The 12,128-nt window shown below is 39.8% G+C and overlaps 1 protein-coding gene across 1 annotated transcript in view; it reads left to right on the plus strand.

The window, feature by feature from the left end:
• Positions 1 to 320: 320 nt before the first annotated feature.
• The window catches only part of ZNF638 (zinc finger protein 638), a 136,801-nt gene continuing 124,993 nt past the window's right edge, over positions 321 to 12,128 (plus strand). Inside the window, exon 1 of the mRNA XM_042932640.1 lies at positions 321 to 389. The gene's annotated coding sequence lies outside the window, so the exon portion shown is untranslated. The remainder of the gene's footprint in view (positions 390 to 12,128) is intronic.

Here is a 12,128-nt window from a genome sequence, read left to right on the forward strand (position 1 = left end):
TGGTCCCTCCACACTCACCTGACACACACGTTTCCAAGGCAGGGGACTCTTAAACCCGTACAGCTCTCCACGGTGGGCGAGGACCTCTGAGCCCGCTGCGTCGCGGGGCCGCCTGGCCACTCCGGCTCCGCCCCCAGCTTCCCGCGCTCCGCGCCCATTGGACGTCCTCCGGAGCGGGTGGGGCTTTCCGCGTGGTGCCCCGTGCCCTGGGGCCAAAGGGGAGGCGTGCGCCCAGCGCCGGGAGCCGCGCGGGTGCTGTGGGAGCAACCGGCGATGCCCCGGGACCCGGTTCCCGCCGGGGCTGCAACCCGAGCTGCAGCCGGGGCCGTGGCTCCGAGTTTAGTCTCCGCGACTCCCGCAGCTCGGCGGGCTTCGGACCATCTGAAGCGGTGAGCGCTTCCTTTGCCCCCTGGGCTCCCTGCCCTAGTCCGTCCTCCGGGGCTACTGGCACTGGGTGGGCTGGCAAGGGCGGGCGGGCCAGCGGGGTCCTCGCCGAGGCATCCTCGTGTCGCGGGGTGCGGGTCCGGATTCCGCTTCCCTTCCTATCCCCCCGCCCCGGGCCTCCCGCTCCCCCGTGACTGTCACTCCTCAGTAGGCCGGTCTTCAGCACTGTTCAAGTTGTGTTCGCGGAGGCGCCAGCGGATCTGCGAATATCCGTGGGACGCCTCTCCGGCACTTGTTGCTCGGCTTCGCGGTCCCAGCAGCAATCCCCCCGTGTCTGGACAGGCTCTGTGGACGCGGCGCTGTGCGGGCGAGGCTTGGGAGACCACTCTTTAGTAAATGGTCCTTTACGCTGCAGGGCACCGGGCGGTGGTGAGGAGTCTTCCAATAGCATGTGGTGTTCGCTTCTCAATCAGAGAAACCGCGCGGACGAGCTCCGGCTCTTTTAAAAGGTTGCTCTTAAAAAAAAAAAAATTACGTTGTAGAATTGCATAATACGCTGTATCTCCGTCCAAAAATAGTTTTTGATATCAGGGTAGTAGTCATTTGAATGCAACATTGACACTTTTGTTTCCTAAATAGTAAGTTTGAGCTTTTTTATTTTAGAGTAATAGATTACTTAATGAAAGGAATTTCTCAAGTACAGAAAAATAAAAGAAACCATACATAGTGTTTTGAGTCATCAATTTTTTTTTTTTTTTTTGAGTCATCTGTTTTGAGGGATTTTGGTTTTTCAGTTTGCTTAGGTTTGCTTTCACCCACAACTGCATACCCAGGTTCCAGACTTTGGAATGGTGTAAATAGCGAGTGCGGTCCCGCCCCCAGCCCACTTGATAGCTGAGGGGAATCCGCCACGCCCCGGAGCCCGCTTGGCCTGCGGACTCCGGGCTGTCCCCGAGCCGAGAGGCTGTCGCGCCGCCCCAGGAGGGCGAGAGGACGCCCGCCCCACCGGCTGTTTATTGCAGCGATTTGTACGTTCCAAGAGTCTCCAGAGAGGCGCGCTGCATACCTGTTAGGACACTGTTCACGTTCCAGCCTTGGGGGGGGGTGGGGGGGGGTGGGGGGGGGCGGGGCTGCTCTTCGTACCAGTATCTGCTCTTTTCTCCCTGTGGCCTGGGTCGGCCTCCGGTCCTCTCGCTGGAGCAGGTTGAACGGACGCTTAGTTTTTAGGTGAATTGTTCTGACAACCCAGTACCAGTACTATACTGCCCTCTCCCAATCTTTGCGGCGTTTGTGCGAGTTGATGGGAGTCGGGAGTGGAGAATGATTGACATTTTGCAGAACGGAACGTCCAGTGTTGTCATGCTTCTTGGCACTTTTTTCTAAGTCCAAGTTCTGGTGACATTGTTTCAGCTTGCTTTGCTCTTTCCCAAGACCCGGTTGGTTAGTTTGAGTTGAAAAGGCGTGTCTATTTCTTATTCCGTAAGGATTAGGAAAAAGGAATTCCTGGCTTGGTATAAAAGTGCTGGAATTTAGTCTGCTGTCTTCCAAGGATTATGGGGTTTTTAAAAATGAGGGCATATTGGAGATTGGAGAATACTGTAATTATTGTTCTTTTTAGGGGGTTGGAAAATAAAAATACCTCTATTTTATTTAGTAATTAGGAAAAGTGTAAGTACTTTAAAGAATCCTTTAAAATTGTGAATGATACTGTGAATTGCCTTGTAAAATCAAAAGGCATCCTTAATTCATCTTTTCTGTATATCTGTTTTTGCATATGCTTTAAAGACTTGGGTAGTGTTTTGCTGTCCCTAGTCATCAGGATTCTTAGGGACTTCTTATTTTAACTTTAAGTGTATTTTATTTTATTTTATTTTATTTTATTTTATTTTATTTTATTTTATTTTTATTTTATTTTATTTTATTTTAGAGAGGGGAAGTGAGCGAGCTATCACATGCAGTAATTCTTTACCTTTTGCATCTGGGGATGTTTTGTTGTGGTGAACAAAACTTATTCAGTTCTGATCTATGAGAATAGTATGGTTTATAGAATTTGTTGGGGTTGCTCTTTTTTAAGAAAGTTACATTTTGTTCTTATGATTTCTAGAATTGTATAATATGATCTATCTCATCCAAAAATACTTCTTGATGTCAGGATGATAGTTTGAATGCAACACTGACACTTTTGTTTCCTAAATAATAAGTTTGGGCTTCCTTAATTTATGTTTATATACTTTCTTTCGTTAAGGAAATTTTGCAAAATATAGAAAAGTGAAAGGAAAACCCACATATAGTGTTTTGAGTCATTGATTTGGAAAGATTATTTTTTCTCAATTTACTTAGACCTACTTTGACCCACAACTACGTATTCAGGTTCCAAATTTTGAATGGTGTTAAATTATGGTGTTGAATATACAACTTCAGGGAGTGAGGGCTTATAGGTTGTATTAAAATGCTAACTTTTCTCCATTGAAATGTCAACACCAACAGAAACTATTATGGCATTTTCTCCTTCAAGATATGGATGTACTGATAAAGTGCTTTAATAATTTTGACTATGATAACTACTAACAGTTAATATGATGGCCTTTTATTTTATTTTATTTTAATTTTTTTTAATGTTTATTTATTTTTGAGACAGAGAGAGACAGAGCGTGAATAGGGGAGGGGCAGAGAGAGAGGGAGACACAGAATCCGAAACAGGCTCCAGGCTCTGAGCTGTCAGCACAGAGCCCGACGCGGGGCTCGAACTCACGGACTGCGAGATCATGACCTGAGCGGAAGTCGGACGCTTAACCGACTGAGCCACCCAGGTGCCCCTATGATGGCCTTTTAAAATGACATTAAATTGGAAAGCTTTGAGAACTTGCGTCTGCCATTTTTCAGTGATGTGTCATTGCTAAGAGTTCTTTTTCCTCTTTCTCTGAAGCCTTTACATTTCTTGCAGCATACATGTGAAAGCTATGGTTTTAATATCAAGGTTCATCACCCTCTTTTTTTGTTTTACTTTTTCACATGTTACCTGTGCAACATTTTACAGTTTGAGATTTGGGGCTTCATTGGGGGGTACCTGAAGACTCACAGATTGAATCAGTTAAGTATCCTCTTGTCTTTTCCCTTAAGTACCTTATAAATATAATTTCCCATTAACAGTCACGTAGGTTTTTGGAGGGCATTTTGCCCATAGTTGTTACAATTCTTGAATTTTTAGCTACATTTTGACCCAGGAATCCTACCTCTAGGAATTTATTCTAAGAAAATAATAATGGATATGTACATAGGGTTAGTTACTGGGATGTTTGTTGTGATTTAGCTTATGATGGTGAAACTTTGGAAACACTCAATGTCCCAAAATAGGGAAATGGTAAAATAATTTAAGTCAGAGAACATCGATACAATGGAATACTTAATATATAATGTATTAATTAATATATTAATATAATGTTAACTTATGCAGCCATTACTAATCATGTTGTAGAAGAAATCTGACAAAATCAAAAGATGGTCATAATATGATAGGGTAAAAAAGAATATTAAGAAGTATGAATATTTTCCCCTTTTGGTTAAAAGAAATATAAGAAGATTCTGGGGTGGCTGGGTGGCTCAGTCCATTAAGCATCTGACTTCTGCCCAGGTCATGATCTTGCAGTCAGTGACTTTGGGCCCCCGTCGGGCTCTGTGCTGATAGCTCAGAGCCAGAGCCTGCTTCCGATTCTGTCTCCCTTTCTCTCTGCCCCTTCCCTGCTTGTGCTCTCTTTCTCAAAAATAAACATTAAAAAAATAAAGAAGTATAAGAAGATTCTGATGTGTAGTAAAAATTATGTTTGATTGAATATTCAGCCTTGTCAGTTTGGGAGAAAATCTCCTGCACTGTAAAATTTAAAAACCCTTGAGCTACGTTTAAAGCAGGAAGAAAGTTGGGGCGCCTGGGTGGCTCAGTCGGTTAAGCCCCCGACTTCGGCTCAAGTCACGATCTCGCGGTCCGTGGGTTCGAGCCCCGCATCCGGCTCTGTGCTGACAGCTCAGAGCCTGGAGCCTGTTTCCAATTCTGTGTCTCCCTCTCTCTGACCCTCCCTCGTTCATGCTCTGTCTCTCTCTGTCTCAAAAATAAATAAACGTTAAAAAAAAAATTAAAAAAATAAAGAAGGAAGAAAGCAAAGACTATATTTACATACCTAGGCATTGAAACCATTCTGTCTTTGAAATAATCATCAAATCCCTGGAGTTGAATGGGGATTATCCGTATGTCCCTGCTTATCCACAGGTTTACTCTTTCTATCTTATTTGGCCTTTGTAATCTTAACATAGGTTAATAGATTTATTGTTGTGATGATTAAAAGCCTGGTAATTAATTTTCAAGTTGGCGTGTAAATGTGTGCAAGTTCAATGTGTGATAAGATTGTAATTTTGTACCAATAAAAAGAGGTATGACTTGAAAGTAAAAAAAAATTTTTTTTTGAGTAGGCAATGGTTTTATAGGGTTGAAGATCAAAATGTAAAAAAAAGGTGTACAATGGAAAGTCTCCCTCTTCCCCTATTCCTTATCAACTCAATTCTCATTTCTCCAATTCACCTACCCTGGATAAGCATTAATACTAGTTTACTGCTTATCATTCTAGAGATATTTTATGCATATCCAAGCCATAACAGATCTACATTTTTCCCCTCTTGGATATAGTGGTCATTTTTTTTTCTTTGCTTTTTTCACTTGACAGTGTATCATGGAGATTTTTTCATACCAGTACATAGAGAGCATCCTCAACAAAGGGTTTTTTCAAAAAAGTGCCTAGAACATAAAGAGAGTATAAAGAGGGGTGCCTGGGTGGCTCAGTAGGTTAAGCATCCGACTTCAGCTCAGGTCACGATCTCACGGTCTGTGAGTCCGAGCCCCGCGTCAGGCTCTGGGCTGATGGCTCAGAGCCTGGAGCCTGCTTCCGATTCTGTGTCTCCCTCTCTCTCTGTCCCTCCCCCATTCATGCTCTGTCTCTCTCTGTCTCAAAAATAAATAAACGTTAAAAAAAAAAAAGAGAGAGTATAAGGAAAGAAGTACTTTATTCAAATCATTTAAGAGTTTTCTTGTTGGTTGGTTGTTGAGCACAAGGTGCTCTTGCTGAGTGAAGAGGAAACAACATAGTGTACTTGAACTTGGCATATGGAACTGTAAAAGCTTCTGGTTTAATTATCATCGAATTGTTTTTTAAATTTCACTTTAAAATCAAAGTAATACATATATATCATTGAACAAAATAAAGTAATTCTTAAAAATTTGCCACAAAAATATGAGACACACGTTCATTCCTCCTAAGTCCTTGTTTTTCTCCTTTGGGGCAACTACTTTCAGCTCTTAATTTTTTCTTCTAGTATTTACCTCTTCAAGTCTTAAAGTGTAAGTACTTTATAACTACTTCTTGACTTAAATGATTTAGATATCATTTAATTTTTTTATAAAATGAGAATTGATACATTATGGTAAGGATTTAACTCCTATACTCTCTATTTACTTCTACTTCCTCCATCCTCTCAATTGAGATTTTATCTCAGTAATTAGTTAAATCAATAGGTTTTATATTATTGTGATTAGGTAAATATGATTAGCCTTTGAGCCAAGGGTAAGGTAAGATTGCTTTTTTCATTTACCTAATTTTCTATCAATCTGTGGTTTTTCCCAAGTACTCAAATGCTGTTAAGTGCTCAAGCAAATGCAAGAATCTATCAACTTCATTTTTTTCTCTTAAGACTTCTTTCTCATAGGTCTCGTTCTTCACATACATCTGCTCTGTTTCTAGGTTTGCAACCAACCTAAAGATTAGTATTTTTAAAGAGATAAAAAAAGGGGATTGTACCCAGAAAATAGGATTTGGATGCTATGGAAAGAAACAATTAGAGAACAAGAAAGTGTTCTATGAAATTGGAAATATGATAGCTAAAATGGAATTCTGAATAGAAAGACTAGAAGATAAAGTTCTCTAGGTTCAGTGTATAGCTGTAGTCCTGTTTCCCCTCTCTCCTGGTTTGGATCCTCTTACCTAGGTCCTGGTTTGGTTGACTCAGTCATTTTACTCAAGCACTTAGTCCATTTACTTGCTGAGAGAAGGTACATTTTCAATGTCTTTGCATATCTTAAAGTGTTTTTCTTCATGGCTGAGGTGTTGAATTGCAGTTTGGCTGAGTATGAATTTCCTCAGAATGGTTAAGATTTAATTTTAAAGTGTCTGTTGTCAGTATTACTGTGAAGGAATCTGATATCATTATGTTGTGTATCCCTTTATGTTGTTTTTCCTTTCCGAAAGAAAGCTTCTTAGAATCTTCTCTCTGGTATCCTGAAATCTGATGATTTGGTGACATTGGGGTGATTCCTTTTTTCATTCACTGTGGTCTGCACTTGGTGAGCTCTTTCAACCTGAGGCCTCTTTTTTGTGTGGTGTGGTGAAATTTACTTTACTAATTTCTTTCTTTCCATTTATTCCGTTCTCTTTTTTTTTGGTTGGATTTTGGATTGATCCTTCAGTCTCCTTCTTTCTTTTGTTTTTCATCTCTTTCTCTCTTTTTCTACCCCTAACTGCTCTGGGCAGGTTTTCAACTCTATCTTCTAGCCATTTTTTTCAGAATTCCATTTTATTGGATTTTCTTCCTTATTCTCTGATTTCTTGTTTTTATAGCTTCCTACTCTTCATAAATGCAATATGTTTTCTTATTGTTTTAAATATATTAATTGTAGTTTTACTTTTGGAATTTCCTTTGCTTTTTTCATTGTTTCTACCCTTTGCAGTCCTTTTTTCTCTTCATTTTTCAGTTTCTTCAGGGAGAAGTCTCCAGTCCTCTGCAGTGTGGGATATAATCCTGCGTTTTGATATTCTGGGAGCAGGGCCAATGAAGGGGACTGTGTAAAGAGTCCCCAAGATCACCTCGAGTTTCAGTGATTCACTAGGAAGACTCATTGGACTCAGCATATGGTCATGCTCATAGCTATGATTTATTTCCATGAAAGGCTTTAAAGCAAAATCAGCAAAAAGAAAAAGAACGTGGCGTGAAGTCCAGAGGAAACAAGGCAGAAACCTCCCAGAATCCTCTTCGAGTGGAGTCAAGCAGGATGTGCTTAATTCCTTCATTATGGCATTGTGACATGTGTGAAGTTTTGTCTCACAAGGGAGCTCGTTAGAGACTCCATGCTCAAGGTTTTTATTGGAGACTGCTTACATAGGCACCGTCTGCATAGCAGTACCAAAATTCCAGACTATCAGAAGGAAAGCAGCTGTTCAGCATAAACTACATTGTTTGTGCAGACTATGTTCAGTCATATTAAACAACTCTTATCAGTTATGGAATGGTGGGAACCTTTCTGAAATCAAGATCCTCAGATACCAGCTAAGGGTTAACCTTGCAAACAGGCCTTTCAAAGGATAGCGGTCTTAGGCCTGCTATGAGAATTCTTTTGTTTTGGAAAATATAGCTATTTTTCCATAAAAATAATGGGTTTAGGACTAATAAATATTTCTATTAGGACCCCAGTAGGACTAATGGGGTAAGGACTAATAAATATCTCTAAATTTCTATTTTTCTTAGGATAATAATTATTGGTAGATATAACCCACAGAAATAAAAGTTCTTTGGAGTCCCAATGGTTTTTATTTTTTATTTTTTTATTACTTTTGTGTGTGTTGCAATTTTTTTATTATTGAAATATAATTGGCACAATATTATATTAGTTTCAGGTGTACAACATGTTGATTTGCCAATTCTACACATTATTCCATGCTCACCATACCTATAGTCACCATATGTTACCATACAATGTCATTACAGTATTATTGACTATATTCCCTTTGATGTATTTTTCATCTCTGTGACTTATTTATCCTATAACTGGAAGTTTGTAACTCTTAATCCCCTTTATCTATTTCACCCATTTCCCCTATTGCAGCATTATTTACAGTAGCCAAGATATAGAAGCAACCGAGGTGTCCACTGATAGATGAATGGATAAAGAAGATGTGGTAGGGGCACCTGGGTGGCTCAGTTTGTTGAGCATCCAACTATTGATTTCGGCTCCGGTCATGGTCTAGCAATTTGTGGGTTTGAGCCCCTCATTGGGCTCTGTGCTGATGGTGCAAAGCCTTCTTGGGATTCTCTTTCACACTCTCTCATTCTCTCTCTGTGCCCCATCTGCATGCTCTCTCCCTCTCAAAATAAATAAATAAACTTAAAAAAAAGATGTGGTATATATATACAAGGGAATATTACTCAGCCATAAAAAATGAAATCTTGTCAGTGCTTTTTAAATATGTGGGTCTTTGCACCAAAAAAGCTTGAGAAACCTACATCTCTCATTTTTCTGAGTCTAGAAGTATGTCTTTCTACTGGTATCAACACTAGTTTTGTCCAGTATGGTAGCCACTAGCTACATATATTAAATGTTAATTAAAATTAAATTAAAATTAAAACTTCAGTTCCTCAGTCACACTAATAACATTTCAAATGCTCAATAACCACGTGTAGGTGGTGACCATTCTATTGGACAACACAGATCAAGAACATTTCCATCACTAAAAAACTTTCTGGGGGCGCCTGGGTGGGTCAGTTGGTTAAGCTTCCAACTTCGGCTCAGGTCATGATCTCGCGTTGGTGAGTTCGAGCCCCGCGTCGGGCTCTGTGCTGACCGCTCAGAGCCTGGAGCCTGTTTCAGATTCTCTGTCTCCCTCTCTCTCTGACCCTCCCCCATTCATGCTCTGTCTCTCTCTGTCTCAAAAATAAATAAACGTTAAAAAAAAAACAAACACTTTCTGTTGGACAGTGCTGACCAAAGCTATTAACATTTAAAAGCCATTCTTATCTCTTTCCCTTATTCGTTTTTACTCCCATGCTGTTTGCTTAATTATGACAGTTAAGCACAAATACGTGTATTGTTGGTTCATAAAACATCTCATCTGTCACCAAGGCAAAGACAAAGCACAGGCTCTCTGCTAAGACACACGCCATGCACACAAATTGCTCTTGCGGTGGAAGGGGCACTGCCATGTATGCAATGCAGACCTGTGCCAAGTGCTTTGCAGGGGGGCACCATTCACAGAAACTGCAGCGTGAATGGCATGTCTCTCAGGGTGCAAAGTGCAGTGGCCTCTCGCTCTTCAGAGTCAGGATTTGAAGCCAGGTTTGTATAATTCCAGTCTGTGCCTTTTTAGTTTGGTTAAGATCACCCAACCAATCCCTCCTGGCCTGTATATATGGGCCGTTGAAGGACATTTTTAAAGAATAGGTAAAATCACGATTCTCACACAAATATAAAATAAATGTTATTTTATTGAACTCATTAATTAAATGAGGGAACCAGTAAGATGTTACAACCAGTCCAAAGGTAGAAGCCAGAGAACAAACATATTTACAGATCGGGGAAAATGGAAATGAATGTGTAAATGAAAGCAGAGCTAGCCTCTTTCATAGTAGAGAGGAGTCACTTGAACCTCCCCCAGACAGAATTTACATGCCTAGAAGCAAGAATTATTTTACATCCCTCTAGCTTTCCTTCAGTACAAACTAATAAAGTATGATAGTTCAACCGCAATGCAAGGCTGGAATCGGATAATCTGGAAAGGTGTGATCTAAACAAAGATTGCTTTCCATTGAAGCACACACTTTCTCCTATAAAACTCATCTCGATCTCTAGATTTTAGATTTTAATTTGCCTGCTCCTATAAAGTTATCTATATGAAAATTCTGGTCAACAGAGAAGTTAAACCTCTCATGGAAATGAATAAATTTGTATTCTGGGTTTGTTTTACACATGTTGTTTAGGTGTATAAGGCAAATCAGTGGTGAGCTAAATAGATAATTTAGAAGGCTTCTTACCTTGGTCCCAGGCTGGTTTCCCCACCAGGAACTGACAGTGGCTGAAATATATATATATATTTTTAAGTTCAACACTGTTGTGAATTTGGAAGGCATCAAAATAAGTAAACCTCAGTTTTGTGTTCTCATTGGAGAGACAGCCTTGTACATAGTGAGTCATTATACAGTGTAATAGGTACTGCACCAGAGATGAGAATGATGTGATTTAGAATCACAAAGGAGGAAGCAATGAAGTCTGGCTAGGAAGTTATCATTTCATCAGGGCCTTGAAGGAAAAGTAGAATTTAACCAAAATGATTTTTTCAGTTATACAAACGTGAAAACTTCTGTTTATACTTCCAAATAAAAAGCCAATCTCCTAGATGATCCCCAGATCTAGCCTCCTGGTTATTCACACCCTTATGTAGGTTCCTCCCACATTACATCAGGATTGATCTGTATAGCTATGTATATGTAGTAGACATGGCAGTGTGTGGATTCCAAGACTTGGTCGTAAAAGACATTGCTACTTCCACTGTAGTTTCTTGGATTCTCTGAGAGAAATCAACTGTCATGTCGTGAGAACACTCAAGCCGCCTGATGGAGAGGCTCAAATAGGAAGAAATTGAGTTTACTCTGGGCCAGTAGCCACCCAGCTAGAATCTATCTCCTAGATTCCCTAGCAACTAGGTTTATCTTTGTGACTAAGTTCTTGGGAGCAGAAGAGATGTGTGCAACTTTTTGTGCTTGCCTTTAACACAGATGTTCTCAATCTTCTTTTATTATCACTGCCTTGAGCCTTTTAAGGTCTTCCACCCACCCCCCTCCAATTTCTGCCATAAACTTTTCATATATTGTATATCTGCTTGTGCACTTTATATGAATATATGTGCTTTATCCATAAAAATACTAACATTGTTTTGCCCTTCTATCCCTCAAGAATCAGCATTTGCCCCCTTAGAGGTGATATTGCCCTTGTTGAGAAAGCATGCTTTCAAAGGATTGAGTTTGCTGTCCCCTCCTTCTCTATCTTTCTGCACATGGACTGGAAGGCAGACTTGTGTGGTGAGCTAACTTCAACTATGCAGACGAAGACAATGTGAGTGACAAGACAGAAGGAACTGGGAGCTTAGCATCGCAGATCAAAGCTAATAGCCTATGACAACGAATTAGGAATGAAACGTACTCTGATTTTATTTGAGCTGTCTTATTTTGGGGCCATTGTTGTAGCAGCTTAGCCCATATTCTAACAAATATGGATCCCATTTTTTCAAAACTGCTTAGAAATTAAAAAAAAAAAAAATTCTCTTATTTCCATGTCACCCAGGTCTGTTTAGCAATGAGTATACAAATGTTATTTACCCTTTGCCATCTATGAACTCCTTATGATGGCCAGAACTGCAAATTGTATAAATATTAGCATTGTTTGATCCAAAATTTGGGCACCTCTAGGTGATACCTCATAATCATTGAATGAAGGTGTCATCATGCTTTATCTCATTACAAATATTGCTAGTTTGCTAGCAAATATTGCTGTAGTTTTGTTTTGTTGTTTTTTTTTAACCATTAGTTTTATTGCAATAGAGTACTAAGAGTACACAGTCCTCTAAATTCAGTTCCCTCATCTGTAAAATTGGTCTAATAATAGTACCTACCTCACAGGGATTTATGAGGACTAAATGAGGTAATGTAGTGAATTATTGAACACATTGCCTAATCTGTACTGTCAGATGGTAATTGCTATTATTACAATGAACACTTTAAGCTACATTTCAGAAACTTGAAAAGACAATATTTAAGAATTCTCAACATTTCAATAAAATGGTAATATAAAAATTAAAACAGCAAAAAAGAATAGGAGACCAAAGCAATTTTAACAATCTTTTAGAATATTGATAAAGTTTTCTTAGGACGGTGATTCCCAA

Source organism: Panthera leo, chromosome A3, assembly GCF_018350215.1.
Source record: "Panthera leo isolate Ple1 chromosome A3, P.leo_Ple1_pat1.1, whole genome shotgun sequence".
NCBI lineage: Eukaryota > Metazoa > Chordata > Mammalia > Carnivora > Felidae > Panthera > Panthera leo.